The sequence below is a fragment of the Desmodus rotundus genome, chromosome 6 (genome assembly GCF_022682495.2).
Source record: "Desmodus rotundus isolate HL8 chromosome 6, HLdesRot8A.1, whole genome shotgun sequence".
Lineage (NCBI taxonomy): Eukaryota > Metazoa > Chordata > Mammalia > Chiroptera > Phyllostomidae > Desmodus > Desmodus rotundus.
Window position 1 is genome coordinate 135,212,509 of NC_071392.1, and position 18,353 is coordinate 135,230,861.

The 18,353-nt window shown below is 38.0% G+C and overlaps 1 long non-coding RNA gene across 1 annotated transcript in view; it reads right to left on the reverse strand.

The window, feature by feature from the left end:
- Window positions 1–6,414: 6,414 nt before the first annotated feature.
- Window positions 6,415–18,353, reverse strand: part of LOC128781285 (uncharacterized) — a 240,362-nt gene continuing 228,423 nt past the window's right edge. The window contains exons 5-6 of the long non-coding RNA XR_011651390.1: window positions 12,942–12,979; window positions 6,415–6,492 (exon numbers count right to left, since the gene is read on the reverse strand). This is a non-coding gene — a long non-coding RNA (uncharacterized lncRNA). The remainder of the gene's footprint in view (window positions 6,493–12,941; window positions 12,980–18,353) is intronic.

Sequence of the window (18,353 nt, forward strand, 5' to 3'; positions counted from 1 at the left end):
ACCTCCATGGGTGTTTTCAATCAGAGGTTTGAGGCTTTATTTCCCCATGCTGGAGCCCTGGGTTGCACAGTCTGTTTTGCTCCCCCACCATTCCTCCAGGTTTATCTATCCACAAATGTGGGTCCATGGGGTCTGCTAGAGGTCGCACTGCCTGCCCTGTTTGTCCCACAATCTGCCAAGTCTCTGGGTCTGGTCCTCCCAGTTTATCTATGCGGGTGCAAATGTGGGGCCACAGGGTCTACTACCCCCTTCATCCCACACTCCACCAGTCTCTGGGTCCCGCTGTGGCAAGGCGAGTCTTCTCCGCCTATCTTTGCCCCTCCTATGGGTCTGGATGAATGTTTCTTTTTTTATCTCCTTGGTTGTCGGACTTCCTTGCTGTTCGATTTTCTGTCAGTTCTGGTTGTGCGAGGAGGTGTAGTGTGTCTACCTATGCCTCCGTCTTGGTTCTCTTAAAATTTTTTAATGGTTGAAAAAATCAGAAAAAGAATATTTTGTAAAATGTGAAAATTATAAAAATTTAGTTTTCAATTTCTATAGTAAAATTTATTAAAACATAGCCATGCACATTTGATTGCTTATTTTCTGTGTCTGTGTTACAATGGCAGAGTTGACTAGTTGTGACAGATACTGTATGGTCTGCAAAAATCTTTACTACTTGTCTCTTTATGGAAGAAGTTTCCTAACCACTGGTTTAGAACACAAAATTTACATTGCCAGGTGTGAGAAATGACATGAAAGAAGCTTACTGATCCTCACTATGGATTCTATTGGACACAGTTTAACTTGAAGTCTTTTTTTTTCTTTGCCACATTGCATACTCTCTTGGAGTACTCATAGGCCCTTTTCATTCAAACGTGACTTCTGACTTATTGCCTTTAGCTGTGATGTCTCCCTTGAGTTTCTCTTTGTATGTTCAACTGCCTACTGAATTAATCATTTGATTAATCCTTAAGGTCACCACGTTAAAATGGAAAGAACTACCTTCCTCTGAATACTTAATTTACTTTATTTATTTTAAAATACACATTCTTTTCATATACACATGGAATATATTCAAATATAGATGACAAGAAAGGACACAAAATAAGCCTCAACAAATTCAAGAAAATTGAAAACATATCAAGCATTTTCTCTGACCACAAGAGACTACAACTAGAAACCAAACTTAAGGGAAAAATTCAAACACACACAAATTCATAGAGATTGAATAGCATGCTATTAAACAATGAATGAGTTAATAATGAGATCAAGGAAGAAATTAAAATGTTTCTGGAAACAAGTGAAAATGAACTCACAACAGTCCAAAACTGATGGGGCACAGCAAAGGCCATCCTGAGAGGGAACTTTATAGTGATACAGGCCTACCTAAAAAAGATAGAAACATTTCAAATAAACAACCTAACCCTATGCCTACAAGAACTGGAGGAACAATAACAAAAACAGCCCACAGCAAGTAGATGAAAGGAAATAAGCAAGATCAGAGCAGAATTAAACGATATGAAGACTAAAGGGACAATCCAAAGAAACAATAAATCCAGAAGCTGATTCTCTGAAAAGATAAACAAAATCAACAAGCCTTTAAGTAGACTCATCAAGAAAAAAAGAGAGAGGATCCAAATAAACACAATCAGAAATAAAAGAGGAGAGATTACAACAGATACCACAGAAATACAACGGATTGTAAGAAATTACTGCAAACCACTATATGCCAACCAATTTGAAAACCTAGGTGAAATGCACAAAATTCTAGAGATAAATAATCTTCCAAAACTGAATGAGGAAAATGCAGAAACTCTGAACAGTCCAATAACAACTGACAAAATTGAAGCAGTTATCAAAAAACTACCATTGCACAAAAGCCCTGGACTGGATGGTTGCACTGGAGAATTCTATAAAACAATTAAGGAAGACCTATCCTATATCCTTCACAGATTATTCCAAAAAATCCAAGAAGATGGAAGACTCCAAAACTCTTTTTATGAATCCAGCATCATCCTAATCCCAAAACCAGATAAAGAAATAACAAAGAAAGAAAACTTCAGGCCACTGTGGCTGATGAACACAGACATTAAAATCATCAACAAAGTATTGGTAAACTGCATCCAGAAATACATTAAAAACATCATACACCATGATCAAGTGGGATTCAACCCACGGATGTAAGGATGGTGCAATATTCCCAAATTAATAAATGTAATATATTATATAAACAAAAGAAAAGAAATAAATAACATGATCAAAACAATAAATGCAGAAAAAGCATTTCATAAGGTACAGCACCCATCTATGATAAAAGCTCTCAGCAAAATTGGAATAGAGGGAGCATTACTCAACATAACAAAGGCCATATATGAGAGATGTACAGCCAACATCACTCTCAATGGGCAAAAACTTAGAGCTTTCCCACTAAAGTCAGGAATAAGACGAGGATGTCTGCTTTGATAATTTCTCTTCAACATAATATCAGAAGTCCTGGTCACAGCAATCAGACAAAAAAAAAAAATCAAAGGCATCCAAATTGGAAAGAAAGAAGCAAAACTGTCATTGTTTACAGAAGAGATGATAGTGTACATAGAAAATCCTATAGACTCCACCAAACAACTACTTGACCTAATGAATGAATTTGGCAAAACAGTGAGATACAAAGTCAATATTCAGAAATCAAAGGCATTTTTGTGCATCAACAATGAAACATCAGAAACAGAAATCAGGAAAAACATCCTATTTGATATAGCAACAAGAAAAGTAAAGTACCTGGGAATAAACCTTACCAAGGAGGTAAAAGACCTGTACTCGGAAAACTACACAACATGAAGAAAGAAATTAAGGAAGACACAAACAAATAGAACATGTGCCATGTTCATGGATTGGAAGAATTAACATCATCAAAATGTCCATACTACCCAAAGCAATTTATAGATTCAACCCTAGCCTGATTAAAGTATCAATGGCATACTTCAGAAATATAGCACAAACATTGCAAAAATGTATAAGGAACCATAAATGACCTGGAATAGCCTGAGCAATTTTGAGAAAGAAGAACAAAGTAGGGGGAATACAATACCTGATATCAAACTGTATTATAAGGCCACTATGATCAAAACAGTCTGGTACAGGTATAAGAACAGAAACATAGATCAATGAAACAGAATAGAGAGCCCAGAAATAGGCCCAGGGTTCTATGGTCAACTAATATTTGACAAAGTGGGCAGAGTCATAAAATGGGGTGAAAATAGCCTCTTCAACAAATAGTGTTGTGAGATATGGACAGCTACATGCAAAAAAAAAAGTAACTTGACCACCAACTTACACCATACAGAAAAATAAATTCAAGGTAGATAAAAAGATTTAAATATAAGTCGAGGCACCATAAAAGTTATAGAGGAGAATATATACAGGGAAATCTCACATATTCCATGCAGCAATATTTTCACACATAAGTACCCTAGAGCAAGGGACATAAAGGAAAGTATAAAAAATGGGATCTCATCAAATTAAAAAGCATCAGCATGGCTAAGGAAACAGCATTAAAATGAAAAGAGAACCAACCATATGGAAAAACATATTTGTCAATGATACCTGGGACAAGGGACTGATCTCCAGAATATATAAAGAAGTCACATGACTCCAGTCTAAGAAGGCAAACAACCCAATTAAAAAATGGGCAAAGGACTTGAACAGACATTTCCCCAAGGAGGACATACAAAGGGCCCAGAGACCTATGAAAAAATGCTCAGCATCATGAGCCATCAAAGAGATGCAAATTAAAACCACAATAAGATACCACTTCAAACAGGTCAGAATGGCTATCGAAAACAAATAAACAAACAAGTGCTGGAGAGGTTGTGAAGAAAAGGGAACCCTAGTGAACTGTAAGTGGGAATGCAGACTAGTGCAGCCACTGTGGAAAACAGTATGGAATTTTCTCAGAAAACTAAAAATGGAGATGCCTTTTGACCCAGCAATACCGCTGCTGGGATTATACCCTAAGAATCCTGGAACACCTATTCAAAAGAACCTATGCACCCCAATGTTCATAGCAGCACAATTTTCAATAGCCAAGTGTTTGATGCAACCTAAGTGTCCATCATTAAATAAATGGATCACAAAACTATGGCACATTTACACAATGGAATACTTTGCAGCAGAAAGAAAGAAGGAGCTCCTACCCTTTGCAACAGCATGGATGAAACTGGAAAGCATTATGCTAAGTGAAATAAGCAAGGTGGTGAGGGATGAATACCAGATGATCTCACCTTTAATTGGAACCTAGTCAACAAAAATAAACAAACAAGAAAAATATAACCAGAGTCATTGAAATTAAGAACAACTGACAGTAATCAGAGAGGAGGTGGAAGGGGATGATGGGGGGGGAAAGGTGGACAGGTTTTCAGGAACAACTATAAAGGACACATAGACATACCAAGGGATAGTGGGAGCAGTGGAAAGAGGTGTAGATGGCTGGGGTGGGGAGGGCGAGTGGTGGGGGGAAAATGCAGACAACGGTACCTGAAGAAGTTTAAAATAAAAAATATCTAGTGACTGCATATATACAAACTTGCTGGACAAGAAATGAATGTTAAAAAGCTATGCAGGAAAGAAAATATTGCAAATCATTAAGAAGACCACAGTGGCTTTTGTTTCAGTAGCCTTATATTTACCACTGTTGTTTTCTTTCTGGATATACCTCTGGTGATGTCAGATGTTGACCCCATCTGACCTTAGGCAGCCTGTTTGGTACTTCCAGGGATCTGCTGTCCCTAGCTTTCTCCTTCAATTGTTAATCTGGTCAGTCTGTATTCAGTAGTCAGGTTTAAACACTGTAGGACAGGGCCACATCCCTCCTGGAGTATGGGCTATTTTTCCCCTCAGGCTGCTTCTGCTTGGAGGGGAGTGGTTTGCCTGAGCAGGATGGTTATTGCATATGGGGGTTGTCTCAGCCCCAGGATCCTGGTGGCTACTCTTTCAGTTCTCTCCCAAAGGCCTCCACCCCCAGTCTCTCCTTAAGTTTCTCTAGTCCACTCTGCCCCACCTTTGCCAGGGAGCTACTGTCTTTGGCTGTCTCCTTTGGGTGTTAATCTGGTCACTACCACAGGGCAAGGGCAGAGGCCCTCCTATGGTCAGGCCTATTGTTTCCTCTCAGGCTACTGCCACTCAGAGGGGAGTGGTCTGTCTGAGCAGAAAGGCTGCTGCTGCCTAGGGATGCCTCAGCACCAGCTACTCTCTGTTTTCTCCCTAAGGCATCCATCCTCAGTCTCTCCTCGGTTGTCTCCAGCTCACTCTGGCCCTGCCTTTGCTAGAGCCCAGGATAAGTGGTTGCAAATGAAAATTTAAATGGACCTTTAAATGGACCTTGCCTCTCCAGCTGCCTGTCTCTGGCAGAGAGCAGCCCTGCCACTTTTCACCACTGGTTGTTACCTGTGTACTTTTTGAGCTCTGGTGCTCTAGGCTGGGAATCCTAGTTTAGGATTTAGACCCAATTCTTCTTGGGGGGAGCCAACTGGCCACTTAATTATCCTTCCAGCGTGGCCGCCTGTGTGTGCCCAGCCAGACCTCTCAAGTCTCCAATGTACTCCTTACAAGACAGGTTGCGCTGAAGCTGATTCTTCTGTCTGTCTGAAGTTATAGGGCTTCTCTCTGGCCATTGCTCAGTTGTTTATTCTGGGTTATTTCTCCACAATTGAGTTGTAATTCCAGATTGGCCCTGGGAGGAAGTTAGTTTGACTTCCATTCACTCCTCTACCATCTGCCTTCCTCTCGTTAGAAGTAGATTGTCTTGGGTAACCCTCCCTGCAATGTCACCATGGTCCCAAGGGACCCTAAGGTCTCTCTCTCTCTCTCTCTCTCTCTCTCTCTCTCTCTCTCAGCTAAAAAACCTTAAATTATAGAAATTTGAACCCTTATTATGTACCCTGCAAGGGTATAATTAAGCCCTTTGAGCTATCATAAGTCCCCAACCTTTAGCTTCAAAAGAAAAATGAACTCTTCAAGGGACATAAACAATTCTGATTTAAATTTAATCTGTGTGGTCAATTATTTGTATAATAATAAAGAAAAATAAAGACTATCTCACCAAAGTGAATACTATAATTTTGGAGCCCATTAAGACATTTGAAAATGCCTTGTGCAATTATGTGGCCCTTAATACTCAGATAATGAAACAATGAAAGATGTGTGTTTGCATTTTGTAAAATTAAACTGTATGCAGTTATTTATCTTTTACCTTAATTGTTTGAGCTTGTTTATAATGTAAACTGTTGTAATTTTAAATAAATATAATAGAAAGAAAACTTTCATAGGTATCAAGAATCCTGAGTAAATTTACTTTGCAAATAGGGTTTGTAGGTATGTTTTATGTTACAGATCTTAAACGGACACTTTAATTAAAAAATATTTTATTATTCACTGTTTGCCTCTCTGAGGTCAGATGGGTTTCCAGGAGACTAGCTTTCACAGTGAGGTTTGGGTGAGTTCATTTTATTCCAAGTCCTAAAATAAAGGAAATGTATAAAAATCAATATCATAGAAAGTTGGAAGTACATTTTGACTGGCTTTTGTTAATTATACTGAACTTTATGCTTTTGTTTTTGTCTTCTTCCTTCATTCCTAGTTCCTTTATACATGCCAAATTTGTTCTCTCTTCTAGTCACATTTCTCCTCTACTTACAATTTGTTAGTTTCATATACTATAAAATATTTGAGGTATTTGGGATGATAAGGCAAGTTTTGATATATAAATACATTTGATAACATGTAAAGTCATCAAGACAAGCCAAACTTACTGTTTAAATTCCAATGTTGTGAGTTGTTCTGATGTGCTATTCATACCCTGGCCATAAACACTTGCATGGTAAATAACAACCAGAGGAAAAAGCAAAATCATTCCCCATGGATTGCAAGACACTGAAGGATTATGCTCAATCATATTCACCTTGTCACCTGGGGATTTAATTGGTATTTTATTTCTTCAGTGTCACTGAATACCTATGGTACAGTGCTTATGAGTATGAACTTTGAAGCTGAATGCAAATTTCAGCAATGCCATTTACAAGCTGAGTGACCTGAGCCATGTCATATGAACTCTCTGTGCCTCAGTTTCCTTATCAAAGAAAAATAAGACCATGGTAATACCTAAGTCATGGAGAAAGAGGTTACTTGTTCTTTAATGAGAATGAATGTATTAATCTATTTTAAAATACTTTAAATGTTACCTGGAACATAGAAAGCCTTTAAAGTGTTATATCTAAGATAACATTTTATTTTGAAATATTTTTTTATTCACATAAAAGTGTAAAAATATACGGAGTACTTCTGTAAGTTTTTCTCTGAGGTTCACTACTTTTTAATATTTTTACTTATTTGCATCAGATATTATATTAGTTTTCTATTGCTATGTAACAAACTACTACAATCTTAGCAACTTAAAACAATATATATTTATTACCTCACAGTTTCCAGGGGTCAGGAGTTCAGGAATGGGTCTACAGGGTCTCTGCTCAAGGTCCTGTCAAACTGAAATCAAGCTGTCACCCTGAATTGGGATCTCATCTTATGTTCACGATCCTTATCTAATTCTGCTGGTTGTGGGCAGAGTGTATTTCCTTATGGTTGTAGGACTGAGGTTCCTGTTTTCTGCTAGATATCAGCCAGGAATCATGCTTAGAGCCTACAGACCTCCTGTCATTTCTTACCATGTGGCCCTTTCCACAGTATGTTAGTTTGCTCTCAAGTAGTAGAGCATCTCTCTGACACTTCTTAGTTAAGGGGTTCATCTGATTAGGCTAGACCCCCCAGGATGATCTCTTGAGTAACTCAAAGCCAACTGATGGTAGTCTAATCATGAAAGAGATATCCCATCACAGTCATAGGTTCTGCCCATACTTAATAGGAAGTGATTATATAGGCTATGTAAATAAGGGTGTGTAAACCTTGGGGCTCTCCTAGAATTCTGCCATATGTGTACACACACAGAGAATATAGACACAGTTCCTCGTCACCCCTAAATACTTGAGAATGCATTTTTTGTGATGAAGGGCATTCTTTTACAAAATTATACTGTAATTATTATAATGAAATTAAAAGTATAATTATCCATTTTAGAGACCTTATACATATATTGCAAATTGCCCCCAAATTGTTCTTTATATTTAAAAAAAACTGGTCTAAGAGACAACCAGTCTCACATGTTTTATTTAATTGTCATGGTTCTTTGGTCCCCTTTAATTTGGAGTAGTTCTTCAATCTATATTTGGATATTTTATGACCTTGACACTTTTGAAGAAAGCAGCCTTTTGAAAGAAGTTATTTTTTAAAATGTCCTTCATTTAGGGGTTGTCTGATATTTCCTTATAACTAGATTTAATTGATATATTTTTGCCAGGAAAATTTGCAGAATATTTGTTCTGTTCTCAGTACATCAAATCAAGATATACATTATCTCACTTGGTCCAATTACTTAGTGCTATTAACTTTGATCATATGGTTAAGGTAGGATTGCCAGGCTAATAACCATAAAGTTAGTTTCCACATACTTAGTTCTATTAATTATTACTAAAGATGTGCATTGTTCAGGGAGAAAGAGTTAAGAGAAACAAACAAAAATAATAAACTATTGTCACACATCTATATACAGACAACAAAGCATGTAATCCTTTGTCATGTAATCCTTTACAGTTAAAGAACAAGTCTGAGTTTGGGTATATGTTTGCTGGGCTCCCAATCTCTTGTCTTTCAAGAGTTGTCCGTTGGTCATGCAGCTCTCCCTACACCAACATTGTCTCCCTCTATTTTGAGGACTCTCAACACAGTGTCATTATACCTTGCTTTGCTTCATCAAAAAGCTTACAACAGTCTCCACAAAAAGACTGGGTTCATTGTCTTAACCTCCTCACTCTACTCTTGAGACAGCTGCGGTGCTGCTTCTATCCTTAGCACATCACTAAGAATGAAATGATTCTTCTCAAAGTCACCAACATTTTCCATGACACTAAATCAAAGAGACATTTTTTTTCTTCACTGTTTTGGAGCCCTCAACAGTAGCTAACATAGTCAGCCACAATCTCCTTGAAACATTCCTACTCTTCCCTTCTCTGGCAGCATGTATTCTGGATTTTCCCCTGTTTTGTTGGTTGTTCCTTTGAAGTTTCTTTATGTCTTAGATTGGGGTGTCAAACTCATTTTCACTGGGGGCCACATCAACCTTGTAGTTGCCTTCAAAGGGCCGAATTTAATTTTAGGACTGTATAAATGTAACTGCTCCTTAACAGTTAAGAGAGCTTGGTGCTGCCTCCAGGTAGAAACAAGGTGCTGGGCTGGATAAAACAAGGTGGGGGACCAGATTTGGCCCACAGGCCTTGTGTTTGCCACCTGTGTCTTAGATTGTCCTCACAGAGATACTTGGCTGACTTGCCTCTCTCCACATGACTGCTCATTCTCCAGCAGGTGAGCCCAGGTGTATGCCCATGGCAGAAATTGGATCCCAAAAGAGCAAGTCACAGCATGCAGTGTCTAAAGGTCTAAGCTCAAATCTGTCTCTCCAGAAGATCTCCCACAATCTATAGGCCAAAGTGAGTCACATGGCCAGGGGAAAGGAAACAGATTACATATCTTGGTGAGAAGAACTGCAAAGTCACATTGCAGAGAATATAAATACAGGGAGTTGTGGAGAATTGGGAACTTTTTTGCAATTAATCTACCTGCACTTAATCCATTAAAAAGTATCCTTGGATGAAACCATGATAAAGGACACATGGACAAAACCAAGGGGGAGTGTGGAAGCAAGGGAGGAGGTGGGTTTGGCTGGGGTGTGTGGGGGGGAAGTGGAGGCAGGAAAATGCAGACAGCTGTAATTGAACAACAATAAAGTAATTTTAAAAAATATCCCTGGATGAGAATGATATCAGCATCTCTCTGCTTTTATATACTTGGTCAGATACAGTTCCATGGTTCTCACAGTTTTTGACACACTCATGACACCCATTCAGATCTTCTCATGTTTCTTTTTTTTCTGTTTTACCATTTTCTCTTTTTTCCCATTTCATTAATATCTAAGATTGTATTGGTTTACAGTGTACAACATAATAATTTGATACACATCTATATCAATATCTATATCTTTTTATAGGTAGATAGATAGATATAAATAATTATCACAATAAGGTTAGTTAACATTAGTCCCCAAAGAGTTTCAAAGTCTTTTCTTGGGATGAAAATTTTTAAGATCTATTATCTTAGCAAATTTCAAATATACAATACAGTATGGTTAACTGAAGTCACTGTGCTATGCATTACATATCCAGAATTTATTAATCTTATAACGGGTAATTTTTACCTTTTGACTACTGCCATTTCCCCAACTCCCCAATCCCCTGACTCTGGCCACCACCAATCTGTTCTCTGTATGGAGCTTAGTTTTTTGTTTGTTTGTTTGTTTGTTTTTTAAGATTCCACAAATAAGTGAGAACATACAGTGCTTGTCTTTATCTGACTTATTTCACTCTCATGTCTGATAAAGACCTTGGCTTCTCCTACACCCCTCTATGATAATTTTTCCCAGATTCTGACCTCCATTGATTCCCAAATTTCCAGTCCTGCATCACACCAAATTCTAAGGTTATCAAATGATGTAAAGAGCAAACTCAAATAGAGGGGCACCTTGTAGGAATACAGCAGAGCAGTGTGAATGATCACAGAGCTCACCTTCACCTAGATTTTAATTTTCTCCCTGATCTCACCCCACGTCACCCAGCTCAAGTCAATCACCTTCTCTGGCACATTTATTAATTCTTAGGGGAAAATCAGGGTGGTTTTTCTTTGGTTAAGTAGCCCTGTACCCCTCTATTATTGTAATTTCATTCTGCTCTATTTTTAAGTAATTCTTTGTTTATAATAGATCCACATTTGAACCAAATAAAATTAGAAATGGAGCTTTTTTATTCAAAGTATTAAAAGAGGGTACAACTAAACCTGACACACATTTGGAGAAGGGGTCCATTCCACAGCCTTTCTTTTGATCATGGCATCCATAAAGGCAATGAGACCCATCTGAACATTTTCCTTCTTGAAGTATCATTGGAATAACTAGGGGAGCTTAAAAATAAGCATCCTTATCATGACCCCAAATATTTTTGAGGAGCAAAATCACACGAGTCTAAGTAGAACCCAATAATCTGTACTTTTTAAAAAGCTCTGCAGTCCCCAGAATTTAGATGATCAACAGAATTTGGAACCAGTGCTGTTTCAATTCTCCATTAACAAGGGCCCACATAAGTACTATGTAGGTGAAATGGTTCCTTGTTCATTTAAAATCAGCCAGACAATGACATCCAGACAGTGCCCTGACAAGCCTAGAATATCAAGCATATTGACTAAGATTCCACATCATGTATTGTCATTGTAATTTTTTAGTCCAACTCATCTGGACAAGTTTAGAACAAAAATTCTACTTCTACTGGTGACCCTCTGCCCTGCTGTAATTAAAAATAAGGAATGGGCTTTTCTGTAGGTAACTGAGAATCAGAATGGTATAATATCTTGTCATTCTATAACAGACAGGAGGCATATGGGAGTGAAATGTAGAAAGGACTGATGATGTCTTGGTTCTATGCATCACTAGAGCATTCTAAAGGCATTGATGAAGGATATGAAGTGAAGTAAAGGGTATGTGGGACATATGACCAACCGCTCTATTAACAGTGTAAGGTTCAGGGAGCTTTTGGCTTTAGGGGCTGTTCAATAGTGAGGAAGCTGTTTTCAACAAAGAGCCAGTATAGCAGGACAGTTGTACCAGATTTAAAGTAAGGATAGCATGTACAATTCTGTAAGAAAGTAGTAAATAAAACTCTACATTTAAATGCTCTTTTTTGTGTGCTGAAAAAAACCTGGGAGTTAACATAAGAAACTAGAAACAAAGATTATCTGATCAGAGGTCTTGGCAGATAGTTGAGCAGGGATGGAGGAAGGTGATTTTATTCCAAGGTGGGGTTTTTTTTGACATTTTCTGGGTTTTAAACCCAGAAATCCCATTTTCTGGGTTTTTATTGCTCATTCAAAGATTTTAAATGCTTGAGGACCTATACATAACAATAGTTATATTCTTATCCATCTGTTGAGAAAATACCTAAAGTGAAACAGTTGTGAATTCAGCAAAATGTTTACATTAACTGTATTTTATCAATCATAGCAGCATTTCTATGTTTGAAACACAGTAGTACATATTAGGGCAAGACATATATTATTTACCCAAGCTATAGATGAGCACATATGGACTCCTTCTAATGTCTCATTCCCATGCTATACCCCAGGAAAACTTTATTCTTCTGTGTGCCCAGGTGACCTGACATCTTTGGATTACTCTCTTCTCCACAAAGCCAAGTGTGGGACAACTTTATGGTATAAATCCTTATGCTTAAACCTTATAATAATTGTAAAGAAGATACTGTGATGCTTAAAAATAGCTTAAAACATTGGTTTTCCACCCTTCCCCGGGGTACAGCAGGCTGGTCTCCCTCTGCTCCTTTTGTGAGAATGGATACTTCTTATTCTTAACTCGTGTCAGCGTGTCTTCCATGTTCTCTTTTATTGTTAGTGCTAGAAAAGAGCATTTTGTAGTTCAATGTTTGGGAGAAATATACTCCCATCAGTAGCTCCTGAGGCCCTTATGTGGCCATGTCAGTACTTTTGCCTAGAACTCACACCCTGTAGTGTTGTGTGCTAAATGTTGCAAAGTCAGCCCTTACAACCCCATCTATGATGTCACTGGTACTTCAACAGATTAAAGACTCTGAAAAGTTCTGTAATAAAGTAACCTTTAGCTTTGTTTATACAAGCATCTCCCAGATTCACTTTACTGTTAATGACTCTTTCAAAGAAAAATTCTGAAAAGTTCTAGACTAAATAATGCCAACCTCTGTAAAGCAGACAAGGTAAGGTCTCCTTACCTCATATGTGTCTTCAAATCCCAGGGTCTTCTGTTTCTCTGAAATAAAAAAAAAATGTATTCTTAACTTTGTAATTTTTCTCTTTTGTTATTCCTCTCCTATTTGTAGAACGTAAAGTTACTGGACAATATTAATAAAGGTCAACTTTCTCTTTTTTTATTACAGTTGGCATTCAATATTATTTTATATTAGTTTCAGGTATACAGCATAGTGGTTAGATAATTGCATCATTTACAAAGTGATCCTCCCAATATTTCAAGTACCTGCCTGGCACCATACTTAGCTGTGTTTTTTTTTTAAAGATGTTATTTATTTATTTTTAGAGAGAGGAGAAGGGAAGGAGAAAGAGAGAGAGAGAAACATCAATATGTGGTTGCCTCTCGCACACTCCAAACTCCAGACCTGGACCACAACCCAGGCATGTGCCCTGACTAGGAATTGAACTGGTGACCCTTTGGTTCACAGGCCTGCATTCAATCCACTGAGCTACCCCAGCCAGGGCAAGTTTTCACAATATTACTGACTATATTCCCTATGGTGTACTTTACATCTTTTTGACTATTTTGTAACTACCAATTTGTACTTATTAATCCCTTCACTTTTCATCATTTTCTTCCCTGTATCTATGAGTCTATTTGTTTGTTTATTTTTGTTCTTTAGATTCCTCAGATAAGTGAAATCATATGGAATTTGTCTTTTTCTGTCTGACTTATTTCACTTACCATAATACCCTCTAGGTGTATTCATGCTGTCACAACTGGTAAGATTTCATTCTTTTTATGGCAGAGTAATATTCTATTGTATATAGATACTACAACTTTCTTATCCACTCATCTATTGATGTATACTTGGGTTGTTTCCATATCTTGGTTATTGTAAACAATGCTGCAATGATCTGTGCAATGTTGCATATATCTTTTTAAATTTGTGTTTTGAGTTTTCCTGGATAAATCTCCAGAAGTGGAATTGCTGGGTCATAAGGTAGTTCTGTTTTCAATTTTTTTAGGAAATAGAGGTGAACTTTTAAAGTCAAAATGTCCTCTTAAAGATATCAGTGGAAGATATTGAAATCTCACCCTACTTGCCTATAATTTAAAGGGAAAGGCTTCAAGCTGCTTTTTCTCTTTAAACAATTTTTTAAAAGCTCAGGTCTTGTTAAGAGTCTATGACATGTTAACACACATTTTCAAAAGAGACTTCTATGCTTTGATTTGAATCACTTCCATCTTGGATCTGTAAAAGACCTGAAAAGCTATATACTTTTCTCCTATTAATAAACCATCAGGAGACATTCCAGCTGGGCCCACTTGTCCTGAGCTCTGTGAAGAGCAAGTAGTCCTGCCCCAGTCACTGCTGCCTTTCCCAGTTGTAGCAGATTGTGGTGAAGCCCTCAGTTTCATGTGGGCTGGCTTTATCTACACCACATGTGGCAAACATAAGGCCTATGGGCCGAATCCAGCCCTCCACCTTGTTTTATCCATCCCAGCGCCTTGTTTCTACCCGGAGGCAGCACTGAGCTCTCTTAACTGTTAAGGAGCAGTTACATTTCTGCAGTCCTAAAATAGCATTCAGCCTTTGAAGGCAACTAGGAAGCTGATGTGGCCCCCAGCAAAAATTAGTTTGACACCCCTGGCTCTAGACAATTCATCTGAGACTGCTAGGGAATGAAAAAGTCAGCATTCCAGACCATTTAACAAAATAATAGTGGATTCCTTCATCTGGGCTTCTGTGATGCCTCAATCTGGTTGCTTACATGACTAGAATTATTCAGTGGACCCTCTTTTGGTTGAATAGAAATGCCTTCCATTCAGGAATAGTCTGTGTGGTCTGCCGCTTTTGGGGTTTTCAGCCACATTGGAAATGCTGTATTTAGCTTCAAACCCCACCTCCTTCCAATGCTGTTAACTGGATCTCCAGGGTGTAGGCGGCAGTTCAACTCAGGCATTTGTTTCCCATATACAGGGTCTGTCCAGAAGGTATCCAGCCATGTAATATGAAAAATAGAGACATTTATTGAAGAAGATGCAAGATACAAGAACATAATACATAAGACAATGATGTCTCTGTCCCCTTCAAAGTAAGTACCTTGGGACCTCATACAGTTCTTCCAGTCGCTGTCAGCTACCCCATCATATTTTCATGAATTTCACGGATGGTCTGAAATATCTTCCCTTTCAAAGATGATTTTAGTTTTGGGGAAAAGGCAGAAGTTGCAGGGTTCCAAATTTGGTCTGTAGGGGGCTTGAGTCACCTGGGTGATTTGATGTTTCACAAAAAAATCTCTGCATGAGACATAATGCATAAGCAGACACAATGTCGTGACATGATGAAGCTGCCAATCACCAGTTGCCCATAGCTGCTGCCTTCTAAATTATCTGAATAGTTTCTGTGGAGGAATGTTCAAGCTTAACACAAAATTTGATAGAGATTCATTGCTCTACTTGCTCAGTCATTTTGAATGTGCCAGCCACACAGTACACATGCTCACTCAAACAGTGTCTATTGCTCCCACTGACTAGTACAATGAAGTTGTCATTGTTTATGCATGCACATTCCAGTCCACTCTCCTTGGCTGCCAGGTTACATTGATGTCACACAAACCATTCTCATTATTATAACAATGGCTGGAATTTTTCTAGACAGATCTCATATTTCCATGAAACAGAACAAAGAGCCTCATTTTACTGAGACAGTTTCTTAAAGTTAAATTAAAAATCCACTGGGGTTTTCTCAGCTCTGCTAATCCTTATGTGAGTTTTTGACAGACCAGGAAATGACATTTTAGAGGCAAGAAAGCAAGTGAAACTAAAATTTTAGCCAAACTTCCCATGTGTGCAGGTGTTTTATTTCTCCAAGTCTGTTAAATGGGCAGGTTTAATTGAGAAGGAGAAAGATGCTAGTAACTCTTCTAATGGATTCTGATCTTCTGTATGAGAATCATCACATAAATGCAAACACTCTCTCCTTTCTGAAAATAGCCACCACACACTATTTCATTTATGACCTCATGCTTCTAAAGACACCACAGTCATTTCTGGAAGTAGAGTTGCTTTGTCACTGCCAACTGTACCAGTTTTGGGTAACTTATTTTACCTGTCTGTTTCATTTTCCTTATATCTACAAATGAGACTGCTTGTGAAGACTAAATGTTAAATTTTATATTGCATATCTAAAAGCAAAATACCTCTCACAGAATAACCTTTTCATTCCCTTTTTCCTCTCTTTCACCCTATTGCTCTCTTCATCTCCCACCACTCATGACCTTCATTTTCCCTTCCTTCTTCTTTCCCTTCTAGCTTCCTTCCTCCCTGCCTTCTCCCTTGCCCTGGTGTGCAGAGTCAATATCACTTCTTTGTAACCTGTCAGATGAGAAGTCTGACACAAAAAGGGGTTTCAAATATGAAAAGGGGTTTCAGAGAAACTGGTAGTAACTGCTCCATCCCAAACTCCACCTGATAAACAGCTATGTTAGCAATAAAAGAAAATGCAATTTCGTTTTTTGAGTTAAAAATCCAAATGCAGAAATCCAGCTGTCCAGGCACTAGAAGAGGCCAATCTACTTGTTTCCTGAAAAAATGCTACCCATGTGGTTTTGTTTTTCTTTCCTTTAGATGGCACCATTTTACTGCAGTGCAGCCACACAAGTTCCTGGCTCTCCCACTTCGAATACTATTCACTGTGCAAAAATAAGAAAATTCCTTCATTATGCTGGTGCCCAGTGGCATCCGATAATTAAAATGGTGTCTCAGCATTTCCATTACAAACCTCATTTTTCACGTAGGGTCGTAGCTCAGTAATAAAAACTTACTGGTGAGGTTTTAACTTTAGGACATTTAAAAGGAAACATTGCATTTAGCTTTTAGAGGGTCTGTCTTCTTCTTAATTACATATGTCATGTATAGCCCTCAGGTTGTTGTGGAAAACAGCCATTTCTCACAACAACCCCAATTCTCAACCCAATAATGTGTCCAGTTGACTCAGTTTTCCATGATGATCAGACACAAGAATCAATCAGCGACTCCAGTTCCCAGACAGTACAAAAGATTTGAACTCAAGTCTTCTTCTAGCATCAATCCACACTGCAAACCAGAGTGCATCAATTGCTCTTTCTTCATGGGCAGACTCTGGTAGGTGCACAAATGAGCAGAGCCAAGGATGAAAAAAGAGGTGAAAGAGAGGAAGAAAAAACCCCACACATGTGATTTTTTTTTGTCATCTTTGTTACTCCATGTAATTATATGGATATCTTTTTAAAAGTTCACAGAAGAGTCATAAGAGTGAGAGTAGAATTACTTTTATGTAACTGATACAAATATGAAAAACAATTCCTTTCTCCTTCTAGTGTGGACTTCAGGCCACACCCAATTTCCCAACATAAAAACAGAGTTTGATTTGAAATTCTAATTTAATTCTAACTCAAGATGGATGACCAGGAAGGTTCAACTAGGCAAGACTTGCTTAAACAGTTGTGGCAATAAAGTAGGAGCAGGGTTGTAGTGACAGAAACTGTCCAGAGAAAGTGGGGATTGTTTAGGTATATAATAAAAGATAGTTAAACCTAGGTCGCTGCACTGCAGTGAATGGCTAACAAGAGCATGATAGGTCCCTGACAGATCAGTTAACAAAGTCCTGAAAGAGAAAAATACATATCAGTAAGTGGTAAACTCCTGTTATTCAATGAAACAAGAAATAAGAGCATAAAATAGGAGACATATTCACAATTAAGTGTGTAAGTAACTTCAGAAAGGACCATTTCCACCTGAAAACATAAACATTAAAAAGTGGAGCCACTGTTAAAAAGTGTAACCAGGAGATTTTTTAACAAACCATCTATAAATAAATGTACCCTTGAGTTGCTTGGGAATCAAAAGCTCCAGACTAAAATTTATTCACCATGGATAAGTAGTCCTAAAAAGAGTAATAAAAGAGCATGTAGTCTGCTCAGCCAAAAATGAACTTGACTCCCTTCTCTACCAAACTCCTATTCACCCTCCACCCCAACTACACATTTCCCAACCCCTCTGTGAAAGTTCATTCATTTTTTCCTCATACCTCATATATCTTCTTCTACAGCCTTCTGTTCATACTATTTCTATGTGAAATTTACTACTGTAGGACACATCAGATTAGAAAGTCATTCTTTCTGCTAGGCTGAGTTCTTTAGGATCAGACCTTATTCAGATCTTATTCATCTTTCTATCCTCAGTGCTTGATATAAGCCTTATATATAAAACTCAATAACATAACTAAGTGTTGGCTAACAGGTGAATGCATGCATGGGTGCTGGAAAAGTCTTGCTTAATGGTTAATCCTTTACACCTGAGTGGGTTGTAAAGCAACCACCAATGGCAAAAAGCCAGGAAGTTTTCATTGTGGCTGCTACAAACCATTGGCCTGTTTCCACAGAGTAGT